We start from the raw sequence: 6,607 nt of genomic DNA, 5'->3' as shown, positions 1-6,607 counted from the left end.
GTGCTTGACCATGGTAAAACCTTGCAAATTGTGACAAAAGACTGTTTGGCAAAACCATTTTCCCCTCCTCTGACACCCATAAGTCGTCAGAAGTCTGTATACATTGCATTCTTTTCCAGGAGCGTTTCTCCTCTCTGCTAGCACATCCTTGCAGTGATTTTAGCTCATCTAATGTGTCAACTACCCTCAATGCAAAGTTTAAACATGTTTCATTTTCAGTTTCAGGTAACAATTCCCACTGATCCTTGAACGATATACAGTTCAATGCGCAAAACCTTGCGACTTGATCTGCATAGCCGTTTCCCATTGACACAAAGGCCCTCATTCTGATTCCGGTGGGCGCCGCCCGCCGGGCAGGAACCGCCACTTGGCCGCTCCGCGGTCAAAAGACCGCAGAGGCCATTCTGGCTTTCCCGCTGGGCCGGCGGGCGCCCGCCAAAGGAGCGCCCGCCGGCCCAGCGGGAAAGGCCCTGCAACGAGGAAGCCGGCTCCGAATGGAGTCGGCGGAGTTGCAGGGGTGCGACGGGTGCAGTTGCACCCGTCACGATTTTCACTGTCTGCAAAGCAGACAGTGAAAATCCTGCTGGGGCCCGGTTAGGGGGCCCCTGCACTGCCCATGCCAGTGGCATGGGCAGTGCAGGGGCCCCCAGGGGCCCCACGACACCCGTTCCCGCCATCCTGTTCCTGGCGGGTTTTACCGCCAGGAACAGGATGGCGGGAAGGGGGTCAGAATCTCAGATTCAGCCCAGCCGGGGGAAATCCGGCAGTTTGGCTGGGCGACCCGGCTTAACAGCCGCGGTCAGAATGACAGAGGAAGCACCACCAGCCTGTTGGCGGTGCTTCCGTGGTCGTTGACCCTGGCGGTCGATGACCGCCAGGGTCAGAATGACCCCCAAAGTCTTGTGACTTAACATGAGCATTGCATTTCACCACGGCAATTTCAAGAGGTAACTGAATTGCATGCAACAAGTCCTTAATCTTTTCGCCATTTTTCACTGGTGAACCAGAAGAGGTCATGAAACCCCTCTGTGACCACAATTGGCCGAAATCATGTACAATTCCAAATCCGTATCTGCTGTCAGTATAGATAGTGACTTTCAGCTTTTCAGCTGCGTGGCATGCCTTTGTAAGAGCAATTAATTCAGCCACTTGTGCAGAGTACACTCTTTCGAGCCAGGAAGTTTCTAGAATACCGGTGATTGTACACACAGCATAACCAGCTTTCAGTACTCCTAATGAGTCTCTCAAGCATGAACCATCAACGAACATAATGTAGTCATTTTCTTCTAATTGGGTATCTTTGATGTCAGGTCTTGGTTTGGTGCATAGTTCTGTTACCTCAAGACAATCATGTTCTACTTCCTCAACATTATTAATCTCATCACTTTCCATAGGAAGTAAAGTTGCCGGGTTCAATACAGTACATCCCTTGAGAGAAACGTTTGGCAACCCCAGTATGATTGTTTCGTATTTAGTCAACCTAGCATTTGTCATGTGCTGCGTCTTGGTTAGGGTTAACAAAATTTCAACTGAATGTGGAACCATTACTGTTAAGGAATGTCCCATCACTATGCCTTCACACTGTGTGAGGCTTTGACCAACTGCTGCAACTGCACGCAAACAACCTAGTAAGGCTGCTGCAACTGAGTCCAAAGTAGCTTAAAAATATGCTACTGGCCGGTTTGCACCTCCATGGACCTGCATTAGGACAGACAAAGAACAAGCATCACGTTCATGACAAAGCAGCAGAAAAGGCTTCGTGTAGTCAGGCATACCTAAAGCTTGTGCCCTGCACATACACTCTCTCAACTCCATGAATGCCTCCATCTCTTTCTTGGACATGGTTATGGTACCCGGGTCATCCTGAACCTCTTTACCTGTCAGTTTCACTGATGGGATAGGGATAATCGAGAAGTTGGGAATCCACTGATGACAGTAGCCCACCATTCCCAAAAACATTCTGACATCTCTCTTGGTTGTCGGGGGATTCATCTGCAGTATGGCTGTCACCCTTTCTTTGGATATTCTCCTGGAGCCCTTCTCAATCAAGTGACCTAAGTACTTCACCTCTTTCTGACAGTATTGCAGCTTCTTCGGGGACACTTTATGTCCGTTCTTTCCCAGATGGTTCAGTAAGGCAATTGTCATACCTACAGTCATCTTTTGTTCTGGATGCAATCAACAAATCATCAATGTACTGCACTAGAGTCGAACTGAAAGGCAGTTCCAACAATTCCAAATCCTTCTTCAATATCTGATTGAAGATGGAAGGCGACTCAGAAAACTCTTGAGGAATTCTGCACCAACTGTACACCTTATCCAGGAATTTGAAACTGAAAAGAAATTGGCTATCCTCATGAAGAGGCACCGAAAAGAATGCTTGAGACAGGTCCACAACGGTGAACCACTCTGCATCACACGGAACCTGAAACATGATCACTGCTGGATTTGGCACTATTGGGCAACAGTTTACCACAATCTCATTTATTTTCCTCAAATCTTGCACAATTTGGACCTTCCCACAAGGCTTTTTCAAACCCATTATTGGTGAATTACACGGACTGCTCAACACCTCTTTCAGAACCCCTTGCTTCACAAAGTCCGCAATTATCTGTGATACCCGAATGAGGACATCTTGTGCCATGTGGTATTGCGGTATCTGGGGAAACACCGCATTCGGCTTCACCTGTACATTAACCGGTTCTACTCTTTTTATCAGTCTCACTCCTTTACCTGTCAGGTCCCACACTTTCTCTGTTACTGTTCCCTGCAACTCAGCTGGTAAGTCAGTCACTGTAAGCATCGGGAATAGAGTTATCAAAGGGTATTCCTCATTTGCAGTCTCCGTCTCTAACTCTAGAAACTGGCCATCATCCCCTTCATTATCACTGTTTGTCTGCACTTCAATCCCTTCATTGGAACAGGTAATCGAACACCTCGTTTTGTACAGTAAGTCTCTTCCAGTAGGGATACGGGAATAGAATCACAGACTACAAACTTATGTAATCCCTGGAAGTTGCCAATCTCAACTTGGACCGGGTCTGTAATCGGGTTGGTCAAATACTGATTTGCTACTCCTACCACCCTTATGGTATGTCCTGAAAGTGGTAATTTCAGAACCTCTGTACTTCTGACTGTAGAGCGTGTAGCTCCTGTGTCAACCAAGAATGAAACCTTGTGATCCATTACCTTTCCCTCTACATAGGGTCCCCTCTGATCTACTTCTAGGGACGCTGCAAGCCTACACTCCTCACTGTCTGAACAATCATCTGACCATTCATCATTTGATCCATCCTCACCACGCAATGGGAACTGTTGTACTGTGTTATTTTGACTCATCATTTGGCCTGTGACCTGTTGAGGAAGCATCACCTGTTGCTGTCCCATTGGAGCCAAGGGCATTTGCATTTGCTGTCTAAGTACCATGGGAACCTGCTGTTGTACTTGCTGTATTTGTGCTGGTTGATCACGCGGCATTTGCTGCATGGGCTGTAACCCCTGCTTCTGAACCAGGTTATTCTGAAAGTTTTGATTTTGGACCCTCATCTTTGGACCCCTCATGTTTTGAAATGTACTGACATCATTGCTTTGTTGAACAACACCATCCTGCACCACCATTGGGCATTCCCGCTTCCAATGCCCCACGCCCCCGCACGTGTGACATGGCGACACCTTCTTCATCCCCTGCACATCATTTTGAACCACAACAGTATTTAGGTCTGGACCACGGTTCACAAAACCTCTGCCTCTCAGCTGTGTCTGAAACATGCCATTCCCTTGCGGTTGCTGCTGTACCATCTGCTGTATTCAGTTTCCTTGCATCCCTGCCTGCGCTGCCTTAATCTGCATCACCATCACTTTCTCCTTCAACTTTCTCTGCTTCAACTCTCTCATCACTACAGTATTTCACATACTGCAACACCTCATCAATCGGCTTTGCTTGCCAACAGATCAAATGATTCTTAATCATTTGGCTAATCTCCGGTCTCAGCCCTTCAACAAATCTGAACACAAGGTGATTCATGTCTTTCGGTTCTATGGTCTCAGTGCCACTGTAATGTTTGAACGCTTTCAACAGTCTCTCATAGTAAGCATGAATCGACCCCTGTGAGGTCCGATCGATTTTCTGCCAATCAGTCACTTTCGGCGACACTTTCTGCTTCAAAAACTCACTTTATGATAGTACTTCATCACCTCCTCAGATGGTGCTCCGGTCACCTTATCCCTTGCCGGTTCCTGTGTCGGCCAATCCACACCTCTCTTGCACTCGAGCCATAAGCCAGGTGGCACAATAATCTCAAACAGGGTATTCAAGTCCTCCCAGAGACATTTCGCGAGTTTCACAAACCGGTCTGTCTGCTGATACCACTCTATTGACCACGGTACATGGACTAGCACCCCTCCGGCTGTTTCTCTCATTGGTAACATTTTTACTGTCCCCTGTGTCCGTGCGGCTTTAGCCTGATTTGGTTTCGGACTGTCACCTTTCTCTTTATCTCTCTTCTTTGCCCATCTGCCTTCCCATTTCTCTAAGGCTCCCCAGATTTGCGCACTTTGCAGTATTTCTTTAAGATGCGCTTTCATTCCGGTAGACCTCATGTGGTCAAAATCTTTAGAGTCGAAGTCTAATCTGTAGCTTCTTTTCAAATGTTTAGTATTCTCAATATCTATGTCGTATTTGTCTGCCAGGTTTGCCAACCTCTGATGCACCTTGCCCACTTCTTTAGTGATTTTGGGGCACAAATACCTCAATTCTGCTTCTGTGTATGACTCTAATCTGTTCACCCCCATTGTGCCTTCCACTAGTTCTGCAGCTTCCATACCCAGTCTTACAAAGTGTAAGTATTCATTCCTCTCTGACCTCTCTGTGGTCGCTGCAGTAGTTTGTGAAGCATTGGTCTTTTCTAACCACTCATTTAATTGTTGCACGGAAAAGCCTTGCAACAAAATGTTTCCTGACTGCATCAATGGTGACTGTGTCGTATCTGTACTCGGTGTCTGTGGGGCTAGCACACTTAGCCCTACTTGTCTCATTGCCTCTAAAGGAACCCCAATCGGACTAAGGTCTAACAGAGATCTAAGCACTTCTACTGCCTGTTCTCTTGGTGTCATTGGTTGGGGAGTTCCTGTGAACCCTCCTCTTATTATCTCTTGGGTCCTCCCTCCCTGATCGCATGTGCCAGGCTTACCTTGCGCATATAGCGGTACTGGTGGACCAACAGTAATTGGTAACGATATGGCAGCTGGTGTCTGACCTGGTCCCAAACCCCGTGGAGCATTAACTCCCAAAGCTTGACTCATCGTGGTTGCTGCATGTACTGACTGAGGTCCTGCCACTGGATTGTAACCCGGAATCAACTGTTGCTGCGGCTGGGGCAGCAATTGCAGAGTTGGCTCAATCTGCACTAGCTTTGATCTTGTGTATATCGGATCAGGTGGCACCATCAGACTTGTATTTGTCTCTAGTACTGGGATGTCTGGATAGAGCCTCTGTATCGGCGGTGGTTGCAACTGTATCTGCGCGTCTGGTGCAGTGGGTACACTGACACAATTTTGTATCAAAACTGTATCACTTGTATGCACTGTATTTGTAATTCCCTTACTCGGTGCCGGAATCTCAGGACCCGCACTAGTGCTCGGAGCAGTGTCACTTATAGCATATGGTGGCGGGCGATCATGTAATAACTGATTAAGAAACTCCTCATCGTCAGAATCATCCTCATCTACCCAAGATCTCTGAGTCTCCTTTGGCTTGCTAGAGCCCTTGTCTGTCTTACAGGTAGCTTTCTTTCCCTGTGTCTCATCCTCCTGGTTTATTGCCGGAAACAATTTAAGCCCATCAACTATTCCCCTTCTCCACATTCTGCTCTCATTGTCCCATCTGGCCTCTGCTAGCGTCTTTTCTGCCCTTTTCATTCTCCTTTCAAGTCTTTGCTGTCTTTGTCGTATGGCCATTAAATCGCAGACTGCTAATGCCTCATACTGAGCCGGTCTCGGAGGTGGCTTTTGCACACTTAACATCCACCTCAAGTTCTCTAAGATTCTTGTATTGAACGTTCCATGCTCCGGAAACGCTAAACATCCCTCCTTCTCTGTTAATTTGCGCCACTGTTTCATCCAAAGACATGGCGCGGCTCCCTTTTCCTCCATTACAATATAAGCTGGAGTACCCTCAGGCAGTGTAGGCTCCCCTTCACTCGCCCTAATATATGTGTCTCCCTTCAAAGCACTCTTTAGCGCCTTGAAAAACTTCATTTTTGCGTCTTTTATCTTGTTTTAAACTAATCAGAAAGTGACTTTAATTCCCAGAACACTCTTCACCCACCTTTCTCAACCTATTGCCTCTCACGGACAGCTGCCGCTCCATGTGCGACCCCTCTCAGCAACTGACCTATCCCAGCGCGGCACCACTGACGTCACACTCACACACACTGCAGCTGACAAAGTCTTGCGGCTTGTCCTCCTCACACAAAAACTAATGCAATATATTGCGAGCACCTTTAACAACAAAAACACAAATTTGCCGGTTTACTACAGGAAGAGTAACACAATCGCTTCAGAACTTTACAGAGATTTCACTTGAAGCCTCGGCCGCTACTCTCGCCTT

The sequence above is a fragment of the Pleurodeles waltl genome, chromosome 12 (genome assembly GCF_031143425.1).
Source record: "Pleurodeles waltl isolate 20211129_DDA chromosome 12, aPleWal1.hap1.20221129, whole genome shotgun sequence".
NCBI classification, from domain to species: Eukaryota; Metazoa; Chordata; class Amphibia; order Caudata; family Salamandridae; genus Pleurodeles; species Pleurodeles waltl.
This window is presented reverse-complemented; position numbering follows the sequence as displayed.